This window comes from Eubalaena glacialis, chromosome X (assembly GCF_028564815.1).
Source record: "Eubalaena glacialis isolate mEubGla1 chromosome X, mEubGla1.1.hap2.+ XY, whole genome shotgun sequence".
Lineage (NCBI taxonomy): Eukaryota > Metazoa > Chordata > Mammalia > Artiodactyla > Balaenidae > Eubalaena > Eubalaena glacialis.
Genome location: NC_083736.1, coordinates 95,601,304 through 95,628,324, shown reverse-complemented (window position 1 = coordinate 95,628,324; position 27,021 = coordinate 95,601,304). Strand labels below are relative to the sequence as shown.

At 37.2% G+C, this 27,021-nt stretch overlaps 1 pseudogene; it reads right to left on the bottom strand.

Annotated features, from left to right (window-relative positions):
* Positions 1-1,047: 1,047 nt before the first annotated feature.
* LOC133081860 (AFG1-like ATPase) lies at positions 1,048-3,584 on the bottom strand (annotated as a pseudogene).
* Between the last annotated feature and the right edge of the window lie 23,437 nt (positions 3,585-27,021).

Sequence of the window (27,021 nt, the reverse complement as noted above, 5' to 3'; positions counted from 1 at the left end):
ACTGCGCCACCAGGGAAGCCCCCTTCCTTTCTTTTATAAGGACATTAGTCATTGGGTTTAGGGACCATCCTAAATCCTATCATCTCTTGAGATCTTTAACTTAATTATATCTGCAAAGACCCTATTTCCAACTAAGGTATGGGGGTGTTACGATTTGGCAATATTGGGGGGCACACAATTCAACCCACTACAGTGAGATAAGTTATAAAATTAAATGTAAGATGAGATCTTATGATTTGTATGTAAATATATAAATGTATGCATACATGTATAAATATATAATACCTGCAAAAGAATAATTCTGGAGGAATATAATGCAGATGAAAACATTAGAAGGGCTTTTCTTTTCTTTTTTTATAAAATATTTATTAATTTATTTAAAACAACAATGATAAAACCATTATATTCAACCCATAAAATTAACAGAAATAACATTTTTATGAAAATAATTATATTTCTAAAATGAAAATAGTAAGAAGAGTAGCATTGTTTTATACTTTGGGCAAATCTCTTTAATGTCTGGCGTAATAGAAGATAGTGGAATTCTCATACCTGCTTCTACAGTCAGACTATTGTTATACGTTGCTTTGGTTGAGTCATATAAGAAAATCTAGCCTCACACAAGTATGTAGTTGGAAAAGGGAAAAGTATTTTAACAGCCTTGTTAGATAATTGTGGATTTTCTTCTTTGCTGCTACATGAAAACTCAGCAAGAATTTCCTTCCAAAGAGTTCACTATGGAAAGAGGGGGGAAAGAGTAACTTTACAGTGGAGACAAACACTACCTCAGACAAGTGTGATCAAGGTTAACATCAACAGTGTTAAGTCATATTGATCATATGTGCCCTTGATATGATCTGATGAAAATAGCACTTGACCTCTGTGGTCTTCCTCCCAAAGCCCACAGTTCCAGTCAAATCATGAGAAAAACATCAGACAAATCCCATTTGAGGGACAGTCTACAAAATAACTGACCAGTATTCCTCAAAACTGTCAGGGTCATCAAAAAGAAGGAAAGTCTGAGAAATTGTCACAACTAAGAGGAATCTAAGGAGGCATGATGACTAAAGGTAATGTGGTGTCCTGGATGGGATCTCTCTCACATAGCTCTTCAGATGTGCAGTCGGCAACGGCTCCACAGGCTTTATGCAGCCGCAGCTCTCTGCCTTGCACTTTTAGAGTCCTTGGTCTAGTTAAATCGCTTTGTTTCTGAGCCAGCTCATCAAACAACTTATCCATGACAGCCTCCACATCAGCTTCACTTGTGAGATAGTAGAGTTCTCCTGCAGCAGGAAGTTCCTTTTTCCGATCATCTGTCCCATAATCTAGCTGGACCATATTACAGTATTCCAGAAAGAAATACAGCATTGCCCACATACATGCATTCCACTCTCTCATTGCCTCAGAGACCTTCAGGACAGCTACGAATGGTACAAAGTCAGCTCTTTGGAGTCCATTTTTATAGAGATCATCTGGTGGCCAGTTGGATGTTGCCACAACGACGACCCCATTTTTGAACAGGTTTTCAAAAAGCTGTTTCAGAATCATGGCATCAGCAATGTCCGTGACCTGAAATTCATCAAAACATAAGAGACATGCTTCTTCACTGATTTCTTCAGCTATAGGAGCTATTGGATCGTATGATTTAGCCATGAGTCCTGGTTTCCTTTTTGGCAAACTCTGTTTAAGGCGGTGTATTCTTTTGTGAACATCTAGCATGAAACCATGAAAATGAACCCGTTTTTTCCTCTTCATTTCCACATAAGCATAAAACATGTCCATCACCATTGTTTTCCCTGTACCTTAGAAAAAAAGGCCTTCTGCCTCTATACGGTATCCTTTAAGGTCCTCATGTAATTCCTGCAAACACTGTATGACTCTTCTTTGATGTTCATCGTCCTTTAGCTCACGAGCTTTGATCAGAAAGTCAGAGAGGTCCAGTGGTCCATGGCAAACAGCTAAAGCTTTTGAATAAACCTCTGTAGCAGCAGTTGGAGACGTACTCTCGGGGGTCTGATCGGGGGTCTGAACTGTATAGGCTTTACAAAAGGGGTTTCCAGGGGCGGTGACCAAAGGGGCGAGAGCAGCAGCCCAAGCCCTGCACCCAACACATCTTCCTCTCAGCCGGCTCAGCGCTAAGCGCCTAGAAGGGCTTTTCTTCAGATGGTGGGCTTTGAGGTATTATTATTTTATTTCCCTTTGTATGTTATCTATTTTTAACTGTAGTAAATTCCTATTGCCCTTGCAATTATACAAAATATTAAAAAGGCTGGAGAAACATAAACATTTTCTGCTCCAAGCACAGGAGAGTTATCCACTTTAGTAGGGGAATATCCCTGAGGCACAGGAAGGGAGACAGAATGTTGGAAGAGCCCCTTCCACAATATAACAGGACACAGGTCTCCAAATTCCAAACCACACTGATTAAGATCTGTTGTTTAAACTTTTGCCCAGCTAACTGAGAAAAAACTATGGGACGTTAGTTTTATTTTGCTGCGCCCTGATGAACAGTAAGGTTGAGGGTCTTATCAGATAAGAAGCACTAGTGTACACTAGTTAGATGTGGGGCTCAGCTGCCACCCAGAATTGGTTCATATCTTAATCTTGTGACTGGCTAGCACTGCCATCACTGTGCCTCAGTTCCCTGATGGTTAGTTGGGCAACAGGAGCTCTTCCTCATAGGTTGTGATGAGGATTAAATGAGCAAGTACAGGTTTAGCACTTACCACAGTGTGGGGAACTGAGGGAGTCAGCAGTTATAATGAACAGTTCTTATGATTATCATACCTAAATTGACCATTAGTGTTTAAGGCCATTTTATTATTATGTGGGCTTATACTGATTGGCGTGAATTGACCTCCATAATATGGTGTTTGTAGAAAAAAAGCAGTGTACAAAACCATACGTAGGGTATCATCTCATTGCTCATCTTAAAAATGCAGGTTATATTTGCATAACAAAATTTCTGAAAACAAATACACACCTCAAGAGTACTTATCCATGAATAGTAGACACCAAGGTTTTCTAATGATTTTTGCTATTTTTATCTCTTCTTGAGATCCCCAAAATAACATGGGGTTCTAGATAGTTTAAGAGAAAGGGACATTTGACTAAATGGGATCACAGATCATTATGGAACAATACTTAATTATCTATTTAACCGAAGTGACAATAAAAGAATTTAAAAGCAAATACAGCAGGTTACATAGTTGTGAGCAAAACTTAGCTATTTTAATACTGAGAAGACAGTTTTCTTATGTAGTTAAAGACATGATAAACACAACATGAAGCACAGGAAATTATTTTGGAAAGAGAAAAACTATCCCCTTTCTGGGCAGATTATTTAAAAGGTGCAGAAAAGCCTTTCCCAATCTCTTATCAAGAGCCGACCTACAGTCAAAGAAACCCTGTCTTCATAGCAGATGAAAGAAAATTGTTTTATTTTAACATAAATATACTATTGATATTAAAGCTTATCATTTAAACATTTATGGAAGATTGGCTCAAGATGGGGGGGTAGAAGGATGTGTGCTCACCCCTTCTTGCCAGAGTACCGGAATCACAACTATCTTCTGAATAACCATTGACAGGAAGACGCTGGAACCCACAAAATAAGATACCCCACATCCAAAGACAAAGGAGAAGCCACAATGAGACAGTAGGAGGGGCACAGTCATGGTAAAATCAAATCCCATAATTGCTGGGTGGGCGACTCAGAAACTGGAGAACCATTATACGACAGAAGTTCTCCCACTGGAGTGAAGGCTCTGAGCCACGTGTCAGGCTTCCCAACCTGGGGGCTCGGCAACAGGAGGGGGAATCCCCAGAGAACCGGACTTCGAAGGCCAGCAGGATGTGATTGCAGGACTTGCACAGGACTGGGGGAAACAAGAGACTCCACTCTTGGAGGGCACACACAAACTCTTATGCGCACCAGGACCCAGGGGAAAGGAGCAGTGACCCCACAGGAGACTGAACCAAACCTACCTGCTAGTGTTGGAGGGTCTTCTGCAGAGGTGGGGGGTGGCTTTGGCTCACCATGGGGACAAGGACACTGGCAGCACCACTTCTGGTAAGTACTCATTGGTGCGAACCCTCCCGGAGGCCCCCATTAGCCCCACCAAACAGCTTGCAGGCTCCAGTGCAGGGTCGCCTCAGGCCAAACACCAACATGGAGGGAACACAGCCCTCCCATCAGCAGACAAGTGGATTAAAGTTTTACTGAGCATGCCCTGCCTACCCACCACCAGTTCCACTCATCAGGAAGCTTGCACGAGCCTCTTAGATAGCCTCATCCACCAGAGGGCAGACAGAAGAAGCAAGAAGTACTACAATCCTGCAGCCTGCAGAACGAAAACCACAACCACAGAAAGTTAGACAAAATGAAAAGGTGAGGATTATGTCCCAGATGAAGGAACAAGGTAAAACCCCAGAAAAAAAACTAAATGAAGTGGAGATAGGAAACCTTCCAGAAAAAGAATTCAGAATAATGAAAGTGAAGGTGATCCAGGATCTCGGAAAAAGAATGGAGGCAGGGATGGAGAAGATGCAAGAAATGTTTGAAAAAGACCTAGAAGAACTAAAGAACAAACAGAGATGAACAATACAATAACTGAAATTAAAAATACACTAGAAAGAATTAATAACAGAATAACTGAGGCAGAAGAACGGATAAGTAACCTGGAAGACAGAATGGTGGAAATCACTGCCGTGGAACAGAATAAAGAAAAAAGAAATGAAGACAGCCTAAGAGACCTCTGGGACAACATTAAACGCACCAACATTCACGTTACAGGGGTCGCAGAAAGAGGAGAGAGAAAGGACCCAAGAAAATATTTGAAGAGATAATAGCTGAAAAATTCCCTAACATGTGAAAGGAAACAGTCAATCAAGTCCAGGAAGCACAGAGTTCCAGGCAGGAAAAACCCAAGGAGGAACACGCTGAGGCACATAGTGATCAAATTGACAAAAATTAAAGACAAAGAAACAATACTAAAAGCAACAAGGGAAAAATGACAAATAACATACAAGGGAACTCCCATAAGGTTATCAGCTGATTTCTCAGCAGAAACTCTGCAAGCCAGAAGGGAATGGCACAATATGTTTAAAGCGATGAAAGGGAAGAACCTACAGCCAAAATACGCTACCCAGCAAGGCTCTAATTCAGATTTAATGGAGAAATCACAAGCTTTACAGACAAGCGAAAGCAAAGAGAATTCAGCACCACCAGACCAGCTTTGCAACAAATGCTAAAGGAACTCCCCTAGGTGGGAAAGAGACTAGCAACTTAAAACAACCCTGTACATATATAGACGGCTATATCAAAACCTCATGGGAACAGCAAACCCCAAAACTACAATAGATACACACACAAAAAAGAAAAAGTAACCCAAACACAACACTAAAGATGGTCATCAAATCACAAGAGAAGAGAACGAAAGAGGAAGGGAAGAAAAAAGACCTACAAAAACAAACCCAAAACAATTAAGAAAATGGCAATAGGAACACACATATCGATAATTACCTTAAATGTAAATGGATTAAATGCACCAACCAAAAGACACAGACTGGCTTAATGGATACAAAAACAAGACCTGTATATATGCTGTCTACGAGAGACCCACCTCAGACCTAGGGACACATACAGACTGAAAGTGACAGGATGGAAGAAGGTATGCCATGCAAATGGAAATCAAAAGAAAGCTGGAGTCCCAATACTTATCTCAGAAAAAAGTAGACTTTAAAATAAAGACTGTTATAAGAGACAAAGAAGGACACTACATAATGATCAAGAGATCGATCCAAGAAGAAAATATAACAATTGTAAATATATATGCATCCAACATAGGAGCACCACAATATTTAAGGGGAATATTAACAGCAATAAAGGGAGAAATCGACAGTAACACAATAAGAGTGGGGGACTTTAATACCCCACTTTCATCAATGGACAGATCATCCAGACAGAAAATCAATAAGGAAACACAGGTCTTAAATGACACATTAGACCAGATGGACTTAATTGATATTTATACAGCATTTCATCCAAAAGCAGCAGAATACACATTCTTCTCAAGTGCACGTGGAACATTCTCCAGGACTGATGACATGCTGGGCCACAAAGCAAGCCTCGGTAAATTTAAGAAAATTGAAAATGTATCAAGCATCTTTTCCAGCCACAATGCTATGAGATTAGAAATAAACTACAAGAAAAAAACTATAGAAAACACAAACACGTGGAGGCTGAACAATATGCTACTAAACAAGCAATGGTTCACTGAAGAAATCAAAGAGAAAATAACAAAATACCTAGAGACAAATGAAAATGAAAACACAATGATCCAAAACCTATGGGATTCAGCAAAGGCCGTTCTAAGAGGAAAGTTTATAGCAATACAATCTTACCTCAGGAAACAAGAAAAATCTCACATAAATAACCTAACCTTACACCTAAAGCAACTAGAGAAAGAAGAACAAACAAAACCTAAAGTTAGTAGAAGGAAAGAAATCATAAAGATCAGATCAGAAATAAATGAAATAGAGACAAAGAAGACAACAGCAAAGATCAATGAAACTAAAAGCTGGTTCTTTGAAAAGATAAACAAAATTGATAAACCTTTAGCCAGACTCATCAAGAAAAAAGGGAGAGGACTCAAATCAATAAAATTAGAAATGAAAAAGGAGAAGTTACAACTGACACCACAGAAATACAAAGGATCATAAGAGATTACTACAGGCAACTGTACGGACAACCTGGAAGAAACGCACAAATTCTTAGTAAGGTACAGTCTCCCAAGACTGAACCAGGAAGAAATAGAAAATACGAACAGACCAATCACAAGCACTGAAATTGAGACTGTGATTAAAAATCTTCCAACAAACAAAAGCCCAGGACCACATGGCTTCACAGGTGAATTCTATCAAACATTTAGAGAAGAGCTAACACCTATCCTTCTCAAACCATTCCAAAAAATTGCAGAGGAAGGAACACTCCCAAACTCATTCAAGTGAGGCCACCATAACCCTGATACCAAAACCAGACAGAGATACCACAAAAAAAAGAAAATTACTGGCCAATATCACTGATGAACATAGATGCAAAAATCCTCAACACAATACTAGCAATTCGAATCCAACAGTACATTAAAAGGTTCGTACACCATGATCAAGTGGGATTTATCCCAGGGATGCATGGATTTTTCAATATCCACAAATCAATCAGTGTGATACACCACATCAACAAATTGAAGAATAAAAACCACATGATCATTTCAATAGATGCAGAAAAAGCTTTTGACAAAATTCAGCACCCATTTATGATAAAAACTCTCCAGAAAGTTGGCATAGAGGGAACATAGCTCAACACAATAAAGGCCTTATATGACAAACCTACAGCTAACATCATACTCGATAGTGAAAAGCTGAAAGCATTTCCTCTTCGATCAGGAACAAGACAAGGATGTCCACTCTCACAACTTTTATTCAGCATAGTTTTTGGAAGTCCTAGCTATGGCAATCAGAGAAGAAAAAGACATAAAAGGAATCCAATTGGAAAAGAAGAAGTAAAACTGTCACTGTTTGCAGATGATACTATATATAGAAAATCCTAAAGATGCTACCAGAAAACTACTAGAGCTCATCGATGAATCTGGTAAAGTTGCAGGCTACAAAATTAATACACAGAAAACTGTGGCATTTCTATACACTAACAATGAAAGATCAGAAAGTGAAATTCAAGAAACAATCCCATTTACCATCACATCAAAAAGAATAAAATACCTAGGAATAAACCTACCTAAGGAGACAAAAGACCTGTACTCCAAAAACTATAAGATGCTGATGGAAAAATCGAAGAAGAGACAAACAGATGGAAGGATATACCATGTTCCTGGATTTGAAGAATCAATATTGTCAAAATGACTATACTACCCAAGGCAATCTACAGATTCAATGCAATCCCTACCAAATTACCAATGGCATTTTTTCACAGAACTAGAACAAAAAATCTTAAAATTTGTATGGAGCCACAAAAGACCCTGAATAGCCAAAGCAATGTTGAGAAAGAAAAATGGAGCTGGAGGAATCAGGCTCCCTGACTTCATACTATACTACAAAGTTACAGTCATCAAAACAGTATGGTACTGGCACGAAAATAGAAATATAGATCAATGGAACAGGATAGAAAGCCCAGAAATAAACCCATGCACCTATGGTCAATTAATCTACGACAACGGAGGAAAGACTATACGATGGTGGAAAGACAGTCTCTTCAACAAATGTTGCTGGGAAAACTGAACAGCTACATGTAAAAAAAATAAAATTATATTATTCTTTAACACCATACACAAAAATAAGGTCAAGATGGATTAAAGACTTAAATATGAGACTGGACACTATAAAACTCCTAGAGGAAAACATAGGCAGAACACCCTGACATAAATTGCAGCAATATCTTTTTCAATCTGTCTCCCAGAGTAATGGAAATAAAAAGAAAAATAAACAAATGGGACCTAATTAAACTCAAAAGCTTTTGCACAGCAAAGGAAACCATAAATAAAACGAAAAGACAACCCACAGATTGGGAGAAAATGTTTGCAAATGATGTGATCGACAAGGGATTAGTCTCCAAAATATACAAATAGCTCATGCGGCTTAATATCATCAAAACAAACAACCCAATCAAAAATGGGCAGAACACCTAAACAGACATTTCTTCAAAGAAGGCATACAGATTGCCAACAAACACATGAAAAGATGTTCAACATCGCTAATTATTAGAGAAATGCAAATCAAAACTCCAATGAGATATCACCTCACACCAGTCAGAATGGCCATCACCAAAAAGTCTACAAACAATAAATACTGGAGAGGGTGTGGAGAGAAGGGAACCCTCCTACACTGTTGTTGGGAATGTAAATTGGTACAGCCACTATGGAGAACAGTATGGAGGTTCCTTAAAAAACTAAAAATAGAGCTACCACATGATCTTGCAATCCTACTCCTGGGTATTCATCCAGAGAAAAACATGGTCCGAAAGGATGCACGCACCCCAATGTTCATTGCAGCACTGTTTACAATAGCCAAGACATGGAAGCAACCTAAATGTCCATCGACACAGGAATGGATAGAGAAGAAGTGGTACATATGTACAATGGAATATTACTCAGCCGTAAAAAAGAATGAAATAATGCCATTTGCAGCAACATGGATGGACCTAGAGACTGTCATACTGAGTGAAGTAAGTCAGACAGGAAAGAGAAATATTGCATGATATCGCTTATATGGGGAATCTAAAAAGAAATGATACAAACGAACTTATTTCCAAAACAGAAACAGATTCACAGACTTAGAGAACAGACTTACGGTTACCAGGAGGGAAAGGTGGAGGGAAGGGATAGTTAGGGAGTTTGGGATTGACATGTACACACTGCTATATTTAAAATGGATCACCAACAAGGGTGTACTGTATAGCACAGGGAACTCTGCTCAATGTTATGTGGCAGCCTGGATGGGAGGGGAGTTTCGGAGAGAATGGATACATGTATATGTATGGCCGAGTCGCTTTGTTGTGCACCTGAAACTATCACAACATTGTTAATGAGCTATACACCAATATAAAATAAAAAGTTTAAAAAAATACATCCAAAAAAATAAAATAAAAAAATTAAACCTTTATAATAAATTCATTCAATTTTAGCCAGCTTGACCATACAAAGTAAATTTCTTTCTCTCTCCTCTACTTTCTATATCCATTTAGTGTGTCCTGTATTCTCCTCTTTCTCATTCTGAAACAATAAGTCATTCTACTGTAGGACAAAATTACCTTTTCCTTTACCAAAAATGCATCTCCATACCTCACACCTTTTCTTATCCCCAAACATCCTACTTTTCTTACATACAGAGATGAAATAATTTCCCATAGTAATTTTAGCAGTTTTAATTATATGTATTAATTAGAATTCTTAATGCTTACAAACCATAAACTATAGTGAAAACCAGGAAGTAAGCAATTGTGAACTGTCTGTTCCATACCAACATTTTGTAGATTGGTAAATTTATGAATACATTTGATAATTTTTAAAAGCATGTGCTTCCTCATAGTGCAAACTTTCAATGTGGCACAAGACATTTTTGCTAACAAGACCAAATATCTTTTGTTCCTTTTAAATAAGGGGACAAAAGTAGGTAAACCTAGACGTATGTTTAGCAATTAATGTTTCCGTGTATTATTTTGAAATGATCTAGATATTCCAAGAATATCCATAATTTAACTCAGCAAAATTCTAAGGTTGGAAGTTACTAAAAGTTACTAATTTGGGAAACTATTTTTTTTTAAATGGGAATTATTTATTTATTTATTTATTTATGGCTGTGTTGGGTCTTCGTTTCTGTGCGAGGGCTTTCTCTAGTTGTGGCAAGTGGGGGCCACTCCTCATCGCGGTGCGCGGGCCCCTCACTATCGCGGCCTCTCTTGTTGTGGAGCACAGGCTCCAGACGCGCAGGCTCAGTAATTGTGGCTCATGGGCCCAGTTGCTCTGCGGCATGTGGGATCCTCCCAGACCAGGGCTCGAACCCGTGTCCCCCACAATGGCAGGCAGACTCTCAACCACTGCGCCACCAGGGAAGCCCGGGAAACTATTTTTAAGGAGACATTAGAAAACATAATTACTCCACAACTACAGAGCCCACGCACTCTGGAGCCCATGCACCACAACGAGAGAGTCTGTGTGCCCCAACTACTGAGCCCACGTGCTCTGGAGTCAACACACCACAACTAGAGAGAAGCTCGCGTGCTGCAGTGAAGAGCCTGCGCGCCACAATGAAAGATCCCACGTGCCACAACTAAGACCCGACACAGCCAAAAATAAATTAAATAAATATTTTTTAAAAAAGAATTACTGTTTGAAAGTTCTTTTATACACTTTTATCTTATGTACATTTACTTAATTCACTTGCTCTTAACAATTATGTGGAGATCACTCATGAAATTTTAACAAGACATTAAGCAGCTAGCCATAATCTTGTTATTTTTCTTGCTGACAAATATTGTAAGAGCTAACATGAACTTATGACTAGTACATCTAGGTAGAACAAAAGTTGTATCTGCATTATATTTAATGTTGATAACTCTGAAGACATGTCTGTCTTAATTAATCCAACAAACAAACTAGTTTTTATTTACTTTAGATTATCTTAGATTATGTGAACTTGAAAAACATTTGTGTTAGTTTCTATTTTATTTCTGAGAGTTTAGCGATACTTAATTTATATAAGCACTTATTTTTCTTTAAGCCAATCAAATAGAGATCTTTTACAAATCTTTTACCATTTGGAGGTAGAGAAGTATCACACATCTCTAACATACACATAGACATACAGACAAATAAAGATATAGCTTTCATTTTAAAATTTAGCAATGATATAGGTGCAATAGTTTAAAACTCACTAATTTATAATAGAACACTTGGATTCAAACTGTGTTTCTGGCAGATGGAAAAGTTAAGGTTATCTGCTCAGATGGCTAAAGCTTTTTACCACTATTTGTAGAGAAGACTTTTAAGATTTTTTCATTTGTCTAGTTTCCAAATAGCTCCTTTTTTATTTCTTTAACTTCTGACAAGAATCACCTCCCTGAAGTTTGCATTTAAAAGAGATGCTCTCAGGTCCTAGAGAAGACAGAGTTGAAAGTCTACATCTCAAAGGCACTGAGAAAAGATGTAAATTTTCTCTAAGAATGAGTTTTGGTGCATATTTGCCTATTATCAAAGGCCTAGGATAATTATTGTTTAAATTTTCCTTCTTTTTCTTTGTCATTTGTTTCTATGTATTTTTTAAATTTCCTCTTTGATTTCTTCAGTGATCTCTTCTTTAGTAGCATATTGTTTAGCCTCCATGTGTTTGTGTTTTTTATATATATTTTTTCCTGTAATTGATTTCTACTCTCATATCATTGTGGTCAGAAAAGATGCTTGACATGATTTCAATTTTCTTAAATTTTCCAAGGCTTGATCTGTGACCCAAGATGTGATCTATCCTGGAGAATGTTCCGTGTGCACTTGAGAAGAAAATGTATTCTGCTGCTTGTGGGTAGAATGTCCTATAAATATCAATTAAATCTATCTGGTCTACTGTGTCATTTAAAGCTTGTGTTTCCTTATTTATTTTCTGTCTGGATCATCTGTCTGTTGGTGTGCATGGGGTGTTAAAGTCCCCCACTATTATTGTGTTATGGTCCATTTCTTCTTTTATGGGTGTTAGCATTTGCCTTATGTATCAAGGTGCTCCTATGTTGGGTGCATAAATATTTACAATTGTTATGTCTTCTTCTTGGATCGATCCCTTGATCATTAGGTAGTGTCCTTCCTTACCTCTTGTAACAGTCTTTATTTTAAAGTCTATTTTATCTGATATGAGTATTGCTACTCCAGCGTTCTTCTGATTTCCATTTGCATGGTATATATTTTTTCCATCCCCTCACTTTCAGTCTGTATGTGTCCCTACGTCTGAAGTGGGTCTCTTGTAGACAACATATATACGAGTCTCGTTTTTGTATCCATTCAGCCAGTCTGTGTCTTTTGGTTGGAGCATTTAATCCATTTACATTCAAGGTAATTATCGATATGCCCCGTAAGAGTAGGCAACAGTCAGTAGGACACTAGCTGCAAATGGGGTGCAACCCACATTTCTGTCTGACTGTATTCTTGGGACCTACATCCTGACATTCGAGCCACCTGCACACACAAGAAATGACAACCTATGTGCCCTGGGCAGGCAGAAAGCCAAGCCAAGTTCTCAGAACATACAAGACAAACAGGAAAGTGATAGCTGTCCCTGGGAGGAAAAGGATCAATAGCCAACGGGTACTTAAAACCAAATTCACCAGTCACAATTCAAAGAATTAAATCTTACAAATGTTTTTCTTCTGCCAATTGGAATTTGGAAATGAAGAGACACTGTAAGATTTTAACCTTCCCCTCTTGACTGGACACTACAGACAGAGATCCAGGAGAGCTGACTTTGGTAAGAATTCTTACCCTTAGCCAGCTTCTGCCAGTTTTTCAGGATCCCATCTGTAGACTCCAGAGCAAGTGAGGTGCCCCAGTGGAGCCCTTCATGGTTGCCAAAATGGTAGGAGAGGAAAAATAATTTTCCCTTTACCCTTCAGAGTTCTTGGCTGAGACCCCCTGTAATAAAAGACATTAACAAGAGAAAAACAAATAAGTTTGTTAATATGTATACTTCATGTACACATGGGAGATACCCAGGGAAACTGAATAACTCCTTGAGATGGCCCATGCCACCACCTTAAAAACAATCTTCAGCCAAAGGCAAAGAAAGATGTTGGGGGTGGGAGGAGAGGCCAGTTATTCGAGGTTACCAAGAAAAGCAAGGTTAACAAGGGTAAGGTTTGTTATGCAGATTAAAGTTGGTGCCTTCTCCATTGACAAGAGTTTCATGTGATTTAAAGTCCTCCTTCAGAGGGAAGAACAGAGAGGGAGACACGACACTTACTAGTGGAGATTTCCCTTATAAATGTAAATGTCCCTTACAAAAGGGTAACTTCTACTCTGTTTTTAGAGATTTTCTTGTGTCTGCTGTTTCTTAAAATAGTCAGCTCAAAATATTCCTTACACCACAGAAGCATATTTTGGGTGGCATGTTCTGCTACCCTTCACAACAATGGATAGTACAAATATAAATGGAGTATTCATGTAAAGAACAATATATATACCAAGTAACATTTGAAGACACATTAGCTAACAAAATACATGAAAACATGAAGAGCTGTTATTTTCAATGAAAACAAGGCAAGTTGCAGAATATGAATAATGGGATTCTATACTGAAAAAGAAAACATGTATGAATAAATATTTTTGTGTATCTCTGATTATGATAATGTTTCACCTACAGACAAACACATCTGGAGAAAATGCACCAATCTATTGAGAGTGGACACCTTTGGGTCAGAGGACAGGTATCAAGCAGAAGGGAGAGTCAGGGTAGTTTCATATTATAAATATACATTTCTGTATTGTTTGAAGAATTGTAAACAGGAAAATTTATTAAGAGAAAAATTTGAAAATAGAAAATACTTTTTACAGATAAATAAGTTACTTGAGATTTTGGTGTTTTGGAAATATACTCAAAGAGTACCCATTTATGGAGGAAAGAAGCTGGGTACAATTTTTGATAATGCATTTGTATGTGTAAGTGTGTCTCAGTTTGGGTTTCTGTGGCTGAAACTTGATAGTTAATCTGTGTGCTTCTGTGCCTCAAGTTCTATCACCCTAAATATTCATGGGCTCTGGAGCCATGCTATTTGGGTTCAAATCCATGATGTGTCACTTTCTAAGTATGCTAGCTTAGGCAAAGTACTTAACCTCCCAGTTCTTTACTATCTTCATCTGTAAAATAAGAATGAAAAATGTCACACTGCAATTCTGAGAATAAATGTTACTTGACCCAAAACAAATGTTGGCTAATTTTAATACTTTCATGTTTTTATGGGCCATTAGTATTCTTGTAAGCACTGAAATTATGATGCAAATGGATGTTTATTGACATTGAATGACATTCAATTCGTGTTGCTAGTGAAGAAAGGCAGGGTATAACACTGTAAGAAAGATTAAATTTTATTTTTAGACAGAAGTATGACTATACTTGCAGAGGAAAAGGAACAGGATGGTAAATACCTGGGTAAATATAATAGACTGTTCTTCTTTTCTTGAGTTCTGTTAAAAGATAAACTGAGGCATAGTAAAATTTTTACAAATTTAATTGAACAAAGATTGATTCTAATTGAGCACCAAATGGGAAGTGAATAGGAGTGCTCCACTGACAGGAGCCAGGAGAATGACTTACTTAGGGAAGGTATGGAAGCAAAGAAAAGAAATTATTTGGCTGGCAACAGCTTAAAGCTCACTTGGCTGTTTGTGGTTGGTTGTCCTTGGTTTTTGATTTTGTAACCTTGAGGGATTTACAGGCTTAGATTTTGGTTTGCTTACATAGGCCACCATGACATTAGGGCCACCACTAATGGCCCCCTGGTTTAATTACTTTAACAATTCCACCTTTTGGTATTAGTGTCACTCTCAGTCACCATCAAAATTGTTCCTGTCTCACCATGAAACCTTGTAGATTATGATATCAGGTCCATAGAAGCATTACTTTTGCTATTTATCTCATTGTTCATCTTGTTCCTGTTTCTTCAAGCACAGTGAGACCATCTGATGGCTGTGAACATGCATTTAAGACCTTTGAGAGAACACAGAGCACCAGGGAGACTACAATGATGACTATCAGGAGGATAATACCAAGAGAGTAATGTATACTCTTTAGCTAGGGCCCCCATGAACCAAACCAGTTGGCATCAAATAAATCAAAGAATGTACCTGAAAAGGCATCAACTTGTTTTAGATAAGTGTCTTGTTTGTTAATTCCTTGTATTGGCTACAATACCAGAGGTGTTTATCCAGGTACCACAATAGGTATTTGTTATGGCACAGACTGCTCCTTGTTCAGCCAATAAGTAATCTAAAGGAAATCTCTTATCTAAAGCCATCTTAGCAAGAAAAGTCTAGGGACTCTGTTGTATAACTATGGCCTTTTTTTGTATTCAGCAATAGTTGCCAGAGTTAAGAGGCATTGTCTTCCCATACATTAACAGAGACAAAAAGCAAGTACCAAAAGGCAAAAGGAATAAAAGTTTCATATTGGAGATAAAGATCTTGATCTGTGATCTTGGGAGAGCTGTCCACCTCTAGATGTCTCAAGATGCTGAGGAACCTCCCTAGTCAATTTTAAGTTTAGATCTCCAGCTGGTATGCAGTTTCAAGAGTCTGGAAGTGATTCTTGAAACTTGACTCTTGAATCCTGGGTCAAGATTCAAGTGCCTGCAGTTTGGCTGCTTTCTGGATAGTGATGGGGACATGGTATGGTCCCTTTCAAGGAGGTTGAACGGAAGTCTTTGTTCTTATTGATTTCAGATCAGAAGGGTGGGAGAAAATTGGAAGTGTTAGTTTGGAGAGTTGTAGCCAGTATCTGAGGAAACTGGAAGAATTCAGGATCCAGTCCAATTTACAGGTAGATAACAAAACCTCAAAGATAATGAACATGAATAGAACCTGATATCCACAAGGATGTCTTATACTTTTTTACTAAATATCTTCTTCTCTCTACAACCACTCTCTCACTTCTATTAAAGTTAATCACAGTAAGACCAATTTGTTTGCAAAATAGGTCTAGTCTCATTAAACTCGGCCTGATGTTTACATAACTGTAGCAAGAGTAGTGACTGACCACAGAGGCTATTTTAAATTTTTCTTTGCTGGAACTTTTCATAAGGAATCTCAATTGGACATTTAAAAGCCTCTTGAGGCTAAGAAGCCAAGCCTAAGACTTGCCATCAAACTTTGCCTACAATACCTATAGATCTGGGTTAATTCCTTTCTCCTTGAAGTCTCCTCAATTTCTTGAGGTTTCTGGGCCTGCAGGAAGAGACCTTCCTTACTTACCTGGGAAAGCTGCTGGGAACCCAGCAAGCAAAGTAACTGGCTGGTTTTCCAAGAGGCTTTACTGGCTCCACAAAGTCAGCCTCAGTTCCTTAAAGTTGTGTGGTCTATATTCTATGCATATTCTGAAATATGATATTCGGTCAAAGCCATAATATAAACAATGTTTCAAATTGTATTCTAAAAACAGATTCTTACTGAATTTATACAAATAACTAAATTGCCATGAAAATAAGAACACTCAACAAATTTCCCAATTCTGGAGGGATCAGATACGGAGAAAAATGAAATGTTTCAATTCTGTTTACAAAGGTATACTTTATCTAATTGCTATACATCATAGATAGCTTAAAAGAAAAAAGTTTCTTTAAACCTGTAAATAAAACATTAAAGAACCAGCAATGTTTCACATAAAAAGTCATAAAAATTATAATCATCCCCATCAGTTCATTCAACCCATGTTATTAATTCTTGTTCTGCTTGAATCTAGTTTTTCCACTAGAGCTCTGGAAATTCTTACCCAGGCAGTAGTACGTTCTTAAAGTTTTCAGAAACCTGTATTCTATAGTATTTTTCAGAGTTTTTTCTATGAATCTCTCTGAAGATGAATCACTTTTGCAAAAGCATCAGAGTAAAACAACAACTGTCTGTAAATGACAAAAAAATTTTTAAATGCCCATGATTAAATATCTGATGAGAGTTTATTATAATGAAATTGACTATGAAATTTGGTTATTTGTGTGACATAAAACATATCAAGATAATAACCAGAATTATGACTGATAACATTATACCAGGACATATTAGATTTCTAGGACTTTCATACAATTTCTGGAACACATATTAAAAACGTATATCCATACAAATATAACCTAAGAAGGTTTAGTATCACTTATTTGACAATGCTTCCCATGTATTTCACCATATCCAATAAACCTAATTATTTTAACATCTTACCAGGTGAGAGACAAAACCTTTGAGATTTTCCAGAAGCCCTCTGGGAAATCTCAAAGTTAATTTAAAGTTAAAAAGATTCCATTCATAATTTGGTTTTGGGAAGTTGTCAAAAATGTCAAAAGGTTTGAACATTTGATTATATAGGATCATAGATCATTATGAAATAATTAATTATTTATTTAACCAAAGTGACAATAGAAGATTTTAAAGGCAAATACAGAAGGTGACATAGTTGTGAAGAAAACTTAACACTTTTAATATTGAGAAGACTCAGTTTTCCCAAGTAACCAAAGACCTGATAAAGACAATAAGAAGCACAGGAAATCATTTTGGTATGACATAAAATCTTTGTTGACCAGGCAGACTACCAAAAGGTAAAGAAAAACCTTTCCCAACAGCTTATCAAGATAAGACCAATAGTCCAAGAAAATGTTTTTTTTTAACAGAGAGAAAACCAAATTCTGATTTTACACCAATGTACTTTTGATATTAAGACTCATTCTTTAAAAACAAAAATAAATTCATTCCAATTTAGCAAGCTTGACCACACATAACAATTCTTTTCTCAAGATTCCTTTTCCACAAACCTTCTATACATTCAGGTTTTGTCCTGTATTTTCTCTTCTCTTTCATTCTGGAACAAGCAGCCCGTCTACTTTAGGACAAAATTACTTTCCTTTTCCCTCAGGAAAAAAACATGTCCTTAATACCTTTCCTTATTCAAAAAACACATTCTAATACCCTTACCCACTTTTCATACACAGTTGTTTTCTTTTGCCCTTATTACTTTCAAAGTTTTAATTACATACACTGATAAGAATTTTTTTTTTTTACCATCTTAACCATTTTTTTTAACATCTTTATTGGAGTGATAAGAATTCTTAACCCTTAGAATTCTTAATTTCTAGTGAAAACCAAGAAGTAATCGTGGACTGCCTGTTACATTACCATTCTGTGGATTAGCAAATTTATAGATACATTTCATAATTTCAAGAAGTGTATTCTTCCTCATAGTAAATTTTTTTAATTTGCCATAAAATATGTTGACTAACTGACCCAAATATCTTTAGTTCCTCTGTAATAAAAAGTAGATAAGCCTATGTTCAGTAACCAATGTTTCAGTATATTATCTTATATGGAAATGATCTAGATATTCAATGAATATTCATCATTTAACTTAATTTAGTTACTTTAAGGTTTCAAGTTACCAAAAAGATTTTGGAGACTATTTTTAAGTAGATATACCATAAAGCATAGTTTTTATTGAAATGTTCATTTGTAAACTTTTATCTTACTTACATCTATTTAATTTACTTGTTCTTAACAATTATGTTTAGATTACTCATGAAAATTTCATGAGGCATTAAACAGCTGACCATCATCTTGTTAAAAAACAAAATTCAACTGAGTATATTTTAAAGATCTTATTGGCTTTATTCAGTGATTTATGAATTGGGCAGCATCCAATCTAGCAGATAGAAAGTAGCTCTGAAGAGCTGTACAAAATGACTTATACATGGAAGAGAGTAGGAATAAGGAGGTTATATAGGCAACAAAGTAGATTGGTTATTGCCAGATTACTTTTCTTCAGAGGACAGAAGAGATCTATTAGGCAGATTACCAAACAAGTGCTGATCAGGCAATTCCTGATTGACTGGTATAAGGTTCCATTTCTGGGAAAGCCAAAACAGTAATGAAGTCTTGGTTTGGCGGGGCTTACCATAAGTGACTCCATTTTGGACCTGTTGTCATGTTTTAAACAATCTTAATTTATTTTTCTTGCCAACAAATTCTGTAACAGATAACTTGAACTTATGACTACTATACCCAGATAAAATGAAAGTTGTATGTCTGCATTATATTTAATACTGATAACTCTGATGTGTTTATTTTAATTAAACCAACAAATTTAGCTTTTCATTTACTAAAGATTAACCTAGATCACTTGAATTTGAAAAATATTTTAGTTAGTTTCTATACTTCTGAAAAAAGTATACTTAATTTATATAAGCACTCTTTTTTGTTTGTTTGTTGTTGTTTTAGTATTTGTTTACTTATTTATTTATTTACTTTTGGCTGCATTGGGTCTTCATTGCTGCATGCGGGCTTTCTCTAGTTGCGACAAGCGGGGGCTGCTCTTCATTGCCGTGCGTGGGTTTCTCATTGCAGTGGCTTCTCTTGTTATGAAGCACATACTCTAGGTGTGCGAGCTTTAGGAGTTGTGGCACGCGGGCTCAGTAGTTGTGGCTCGCGGGCTCTAGAGCGCAGGCTCATTAGTTGCGGCACATGGGTTTAGTTGCTCCGCGGTGTGTGGGATCTTCCTGGACATGGGCTCTAACCCATGTCGCCTGCATTGGCAGGCAGATTCTTAACCACTGCGCCACCAGGGAAGTCCCTGTTTTAGTATTAAAAAAAAAATTTTTTTATTCAGTCTTTTGAGATCTTCGCGTTTTATAACATATTTTTATTTTTTTATATATTTCCATTTCTACTTTCCTCTTTTGTTGTTCTGTGTTTTTTTCCTTTTCATTTTATTTTATTTTTTAAAAATCAGTTTTATCAGATTGTTCTGTTTCCTTGCTTTATTCTTCAATTGGCACACTGCTATGGTTTCGTTTTTAGGTTTTGTGTTTTTCTGAGTTCTGATTCAAATTGTTTGATTTCGTTTGGGGGTTCTGTTTGTCTGGTGGTTCTCTCGCTTTTTGTGTTATTTGGTTCTGTTTTTGTTTCTTTTGCATGTGTGTGTTTCCTTGTTTCTGTTTTTGTTTGTTTGATTTTGTTTTTACCATTTCTCTGGGGTTTTGTTTGTCTTTTTTTTCGTTCCTTAATATATATATCTTTTATTTTTTATGTTTCTATTTCTACATTGCTTTTCTATTGTTCTGTCTTGTTTCCCCCTTCTCTTTTTTAAATTTTTTAAAATCATTTTTGTCTGTTTGTTTTTTCTTTGCTTCACATATCAGTTGGTACTCTGCTTTGGTTTCGTTTTTGGTTTTGTGTTTTTTTTTACTTTTCTTTTTAATTGTTTGATTTTGTTCTGCAGTTCTTTTGTTTGTGTGGTTGTTCTCTTGCTTTTTGTTTTATTTGGTTCTGTTTTTGTTTCTTTTGTGTGTGTGTGTGTGTGTGTATTTCCTTATTTCTGTTTTGTTTTTTTGATTCTACTTTTTACCATTTGTCTGGGGTTTTGTTATTCTTTTTTCTTTTAATCCCCTTTACTGCCAGGATGAGTGACTTGTGGGGTCTTGGTTCCTCGATCGGAAGTTGGGCCTGAGGCTCTGGGGTGGGAGCACCAAGTCCAGGACGCTGGAACACTAGAGAATTTCTGGCCCCAGGGAAGATTAATCACTGAGAGATCTCACGGAGGCCTCTCTCTGAATCCAAGACCCAGCTCCACCCAACTGCCTGCAGCTCCCAGCGATGGACACCTCACACCAAACAACAAGAGAGACAGGAACACAAACCCACCCATCAGCACACAGACTACCTAAAGTCATACTAAGCTCGCAGACACCCCCAAACACACCGCCTGATACGGGCCCTGCTCATCAGAGGGAAAAGACTTAGCTCCACCCACCAGAACACAGGCACCAGGCCCTCCCATCAGGAAGCCTACACAACACACTGGGCCAACCCCAACACCGGGGGCAGAGAACAGAAGCAAGTGGAACTACAACTCTGCAGCCTACGGAAAGGAGACCTCAAATACTGTAAATTAGGCAAAAAGAGAAGACAGAGAAATATCTTGCAGACAAAGGAGCAAGATAAAAACCCACAAAACCAAATAAATGAAGAGGAAATAGGCAATCTATCTGAAAAAAAATTCAGAGTAATGATAGTAAAGATGATCCAAAATCTCGGAAATAGAATAGAGAAAATACAAGAAACGTTTAACAAGGAACTAGAAGAACTTAAGAGCAAACAAACAGTAATGAACAACACAATAAATGAAAAAAATACTCTAGAAGGAATCAATAGCAGAATAACTGAGGCAGAAGAACGGATAAGTTAGCTGGAAGATAGAATGGTGGAAATAACTGCCGCAGAGCAGAATAAAGAAAAAAGAATGAAAAGAATGGAGGACAGTCTAGAGACCTCTGGGACAACATTAAGTGCACCGACTTTATCATTATAGGCATCCGAGGAGAAGAATAAAAAAGAAAGGGTCTGAGAAAATATTTGAAGAGAATATAGTCAAAAACTTCCCCAACATGGGAAAGGAAATACTCAATCAAATCCAGGAAGCACAGGGAGTCCCATACAGGATAAACCCAAGGAGAAACACGCCGAGACACATATTAATCAAACTAACAAAAATTAAACACAAAGAAAAACTATTAAAAGCAGCAAGGGAAAAGCAACAAATAACATACATGGGAATTCGCATGAGGTTAACAGCTGATCTTTCAGCAGAAACTTTGCAGGCCAGAAGGGAGTGCCAGGACATATTTAAAGTGATGAAAGGGAAAAACCTACAACCAAGATTACTCTACCCAGCAAAGATCTCATTCAGATTCGATGGAGAAATCAAAAGCTTTAGAGACAAGCAAAAGTTAAGAGAATTCAGCACCGCAAAAAACAGCTTTACAACAAAAGCTAAAGGAACTTCTCTAGGCAGGAAACACAAGAGAAAGAAAAGACCTATAAAAACAATCCCAAGGGGCTGCCCTGCTGGTGCAGTGGTTAAGAATCCACCTGCCAATGCAGGGGACATGGGTTCGAGCCCTGGTCTGAGAAGATCCCACACGCTGTGGAGCGACTAAGCCCATGTACCACAACTACTGAGCCTGCACTCTAGAGTGTGTGAACCACAAGTACTGAGCCCATGCGACACAACTACTGAAGCCGAAGCGTGCCTAGAGCCCATGCTCCACAACAAGAGAAGCCACCACAATAAGAAGGCTGAGCACCACAACGAAGGGGGACCACCCCCTCGTCACAACTAGAGAAAACCCATGAGCAGCAACAAAGACCCAACACAGCCCAAAATAAATAAATTTAAAAAAAAACCCACAAACCCAAAGCAATTAAGAAAATGGTAATAGGAACATACGTATAAATAACTGCCTTAAATATAAATGTATTAAACGTTCCAACCAAAAGACACAGACTGGCTGAATGGATACAAAAACAAGACCCATATATATGCTGTCTACAGGAGACCCACTTCAGATCTAGGGACTCATACAGACTGAAAGTGAGGTAATGGAAAAAGATATTCCAGACAAATGGAAATCAAAAGAAAGCTGGAGGAGGAATACTCATATCAGACAAAATAGACTTTAAAATAAAGGCTATTACAAGAGGCAAGGAAAAACACTATATAATGATCAAAGAATCAATCCAAGAAGAAGATATAACAATTGTAAATATCTATGTACCCAACATAGGAGCACCTCAATACATAAGGCAAATGCTAACAGCCATAAAAGGGGAAATCAACAGTAGCACAATAATAGTAGTGGACCTTAACACCCCACTTACACCAATGGAAAGATCATCCAAACAGAAAATAAATAAGGAAACACAAACTTTAAATGACAATTAGACCAAATGGACTTAATCAATATTTACAAGACGTTCCATCCAAAATCAACAGAATACATTTTCTTCTCAAGTGCAAACAGAACATTCTCCAGGATAGATCACACCTTGAGTCACAAATCAAGCCTTGGTAATTTAAGAAAATTGAAATCATATCAAGCATCTTTTCTGACCACAACACTATGAGACTAGATATCAATTACAGGACAAAAACTGTAAAAAATACAAACACATGGAAGCTAAACAATACGCCACTAAATAACTAAGAGATCACTGAAGAAATGAAAGAGGAAATCAAAACATACCTAGAAACAAATGACAATGAAAACGCGATGACCCAAAACCTATGGGATGCAGCAAAAGCAGTTTTAAGAAGGAAGTTTATAGCAATATAATCCTACCTCAAGAAAGAAGAAACATCTCAAATAAACAACCTAACCTTACACCTAAAGCAATTAGAAAAAGAAGAACAAAAAAACCCCAAATTTAGCAGAAGGAAAGAAATCATAAAGATCAGATGAGAAGTAAATGAAAAACAAATGAAGAAAACAATAACAAAGATCAATAAAACTAAAGGCTGGTTCTTTGAGAAGATAAAGGAAATTGATAAACCATTAGCCAGACTTATCAGGAAAAAAAGGGAGAAGACTCAAATCAACAGAATTAGAAATGAAAAGGAGAAATAACAACTGACACTGCAGAAATAAAAAGGATCATGAGGGACTACTACAAGCAACTATATGCCAATAAAATGGACAACCTGGAAGAAATGGACAAATTCTTAGAAAAGCACAACCCTCCAAGACTGAACCAGGAAGAAATAGAAAATATGAACAGACGAATCACAAGCACTGAAGTTGAAACTGTGAGTAAAAATCTTCCAACAAACAAAAGCCCAGGGCCAGATGGATTCACAGGTGAATTCTATCAAACATTTAGAGAAGAGCTAACACCTATCCTTCTCAAACTCTTCCAAAATACAGCAGAGGGAGGAACACTCCCAAATTCATTCTACGAGGCCACCATCACCCTGATACCAAAACCAGACAAAGGTATCACAAATATAAAATAGATAGCTAGTGGGAAGCAACCGCATAGCACAGGGAGATCAGCCCGGTGCTTTGTGACCACCTAGAGGGGTGGGATAGGGAGGGTGGGAGGGAGAGAGATGCAAGTGGGAAGAGATATGGGAACATATGTATATGTATAACTGATTCACTTTGTTATAAAGCAGAAAATAACACACCATTGTAAAACAATTATACTCCAATAAAGATGTTTAAAAAAAAGATATCACAAAAAAAGAAAACTACAGGCCAATATCACTGATGAGCATAGATGCAAAATTCCTCAACAAAATACTAGCAAACAGAATCCAGCAGCACATTAAAAGGATCATACACCATGATCAAGTGGGGTTTTTCCCAGGAATGCAAGGATTCTTCAATATATGCAAATCAATCAATGTGATACACCATACTAACACATTGAAGGATAAAAACCATATGGTCATCTCAATAGATACAGAAGAAGCTTTTGATAAAATTCAACACCCATTTATGATAAAAACTCTCCAGAAAGTGGGCATAGAGGGAACCTACCTCAATATAATAAAAGCCAAATATGAGTAACCCACAGCCAACATCATTCTCAATGGTGAAAAACTGAAACTATTTCCTCTAAGATCAGGAACAAGACAAGTGTGCCCACTCTCACCACTATTATTCAACATAGTTTTGGAAGTTTTAGCCACAACAATAGGAGAAGAAAAAGAAATAAAAGGAATACAAATTGGAAAAGAAGAAGTAAAACTGTCACTGTTTGCAGATGACATGCTACTATACATAGAAAATCCTAAAGATACCACCAGAAAACTACTAGAGCTAATCAATGAATTTGGTAAAGTAGCAGGATACAAAACTAGTGCACAGAAATCTCTTGCATTCCTATACACTAATGATGAAATTTCTGAAAGAGAAATTAAGGAAACACTCCCATTTACCATTGCAACAAAAAGAATAACATACCTGGGAATAAACCTACATAGGGAGACAAAATACCTTTATGCTGAAAACTATAAGACACTGATGAAAGAAATTAAAGATGATACAAACAGATGGAGACATATACCATGTTCTTGGATTGGAAGAATCAACATTGTGAAAATGACTATACTACCCAAACCAATCTACAGATTCAGTGCAATCCCTATCAATCTACCAATGGCAGTTTTCACAGAACTAGAACAAAAAATTTCACAATTTGTATGGAAACACAAAAGACCCCGAAGAGCCAAAGCAATCTTGAGAAAGAAATACGGAGCTGGAGGAATCAGGCTCCCGGACTTCAGACTATACTACAAAGTTACAGTAATCAAGACAGTATGGTACTGGCACAAAAACAGAAATATAGGTCAATGGAACAGGATAGAAAGCCCAGAGATAAACCCATGCACATATATTCACCTTATCTTTGATAAAGGAGGCAAGAATATACAATGGAGAAAAGACAGCCTCTGCAATATGTGTTGCTGGGAAAACTGGATAGGTACATGTAAAAGAATGAAATTAGAACACTCCCTTACACCATACACAAAAATAAACTCAAAATGGATTAAAGACCTAAATTTAAGGGCAGACACTATAAAACTCTTAGAGGAAAACATATGCAGGATACTCTATGACATACATCACAGCAAGATCCTTTTTGACCAACCTCCTAGAGAAATGGAAATAAAAAGAAAAATAAACAAATGGGACCTAATGAAACTTAAAAGCTTTTGCACAGCAAAGGAAAACGTAAAAAGACGAAAAGACAACTCTCAGCATGGGAGAAAATATTTGCAAATGAAGCAACTGACAAAGGATTAATCTCCAAAATTTACAAGCAGCTCATGCAGCTCAATATCAAAAAAACAAAAAACCGAATCCAAAAATGGGCAGAAGACCTAAATAGACTTTTCTCCAAAGAAGATACATAGATTACCAGCAAACACATGAAAGGATGCTCAACATCACTAATCATTAGAGAAATGCAAATCAAAACTACAATGAGGTATCACCTCACACCAGTCAGAATGGCCATCATCAAAAAATGTATAAACAATAAATGCTGGAGAGGGTGTGGAGAAAAGGGAATCCTCTTGCAGTGTTGGTGGGAATGTAAATTGTTACAGCCACTATCGAGAACAGTATGGAGGGTCCTTTAAAAACTAAAAATAGAACTACCATATGACCCAGCAATCCCACTCCTGGGCATATACCCTGAGAAAACCATAATTCTAAAAGAGTCATGGACCACAGTGTTCATTGCAGATCTATTTACAATAGCCAGGACATGGAAGCAACCTAAGTGTCCATTGACAAATGAATGGATAAAGATGTGGCACATATATACAATGGAATATTACTCAGACATAAAAAGAAATGAAACTGAGTTATTTGTAGTGAGGTGGATGGACCTAGAGTCTGTCATACAGAGTGAAGTAAGTCAGAAAGAGAAAAACAAATACCGTATGCTAACACATATATATGGAATCTAAAAAAAAAAAAAAGGTTCTGAAGAACCTAGGGGCAGGACAGGAATAAAGACACAGACATAAAGAATGGGCTTGAGGACACAGGGAGGGGGAAGGGTAAGCTGGGACGAAGTGAGAGAGTGGCATGTACTTATATATACTACCAAATGTAAAATAGATAGCTAGTGGGAAGCGACCACATAGCACAGGGAGATCAGCTCGGTGCTTTGTGACCACGTAGAGGTGTGGGATAGGGAGGGTGTGAGGGAGACGCAAGAGGGAGGAGATATGGGGATATATGTATATGTATAGCTGATTCACTTTGTTATAAAGCAAAACTAACACACCATTGTAAAGCAATTATACTCCAATAAAGATGTAAAAAAAAAAAAAAAGAGATACCAACTGCCTGTCTAGATCATCTTTGGGGTGTTCTCTTGTTTAATATTATCCTCTACTATAGAAACTGAAATTTCTAGGCTAGAAATTAGCTTA